Source organism: Oryzias melastigma, linkage group LG16, assembly GCF_002922805.2.
Source record: "Oryzias melastigma strain HK-1 linkage group LG16, ASM292280v2, whole genome shotgun sequence".
NCBI lineage: Eukaryota > Metazoa > Chordata > Actinopteri > Beloniformes > Adrianichthyidae > Oryzias > Oryzias melastigma.
The window spans coordinates 10,139,420-10,139,869 of record NC_050527.1 but is presented as its reverse complement, the minus strand read 5'-3'; the positions used below and the strand labels follow the sequence as shown (position 1 = coordinate 10,139,869).

At 34.7% G+C, this 450-nt stretch overlaps 1 protein-coding gene across 2 annotated transcripts in view; it reads right to left on the bottom strand.

Annotated features, from left to right (window-relative positions):
- The window catches only part of LOC112143230, a 29,469-nt gene that overhangs the window by 5,814 nt on the left and 23,205 nt on the right, over window positions 1–450 (bottom strand). The gene's annotated exons all lie outside the window — the stretch shown is intronic.

Below are 450 nucleotides of genomic sequence, written 5' to 3'. Positions count from 1 at the left end.
CTTCAGAGGAACTCATGGAGGAAATGACCAGACTGACATGTCTCCGACTCGCCTTCATACCTCTGCCCTGCCCCCACCTCACATATGATCACACCACGGCTGAAAAGACTGCAAGACAGTTACCTTCAATTACATGTCTAATGATATTATTACTTCTTTAAAACAAATACAGTTTAACACAAACTAACAAGATAAGTTACACCAGAAAAAGAATCTTAGTAGAAATCCCTCAGAATGTTACCGTGTGTTTTTAGGGTGAGGAAGTTAAAGTATGTGAAGCTATTTTTTTAGGGAAGTAGTACAAATAGTCTTTAAGAACACAAGTAAAAGAGATCATGCAACTTTTATAAACATTTTTAATAATACAGCATGAAAAAATGTAAGAAAGACCCTTGACATGAAAACAAAAACGATTTTTACAGTTGTATTTGTACTTTACTGAAATTCACA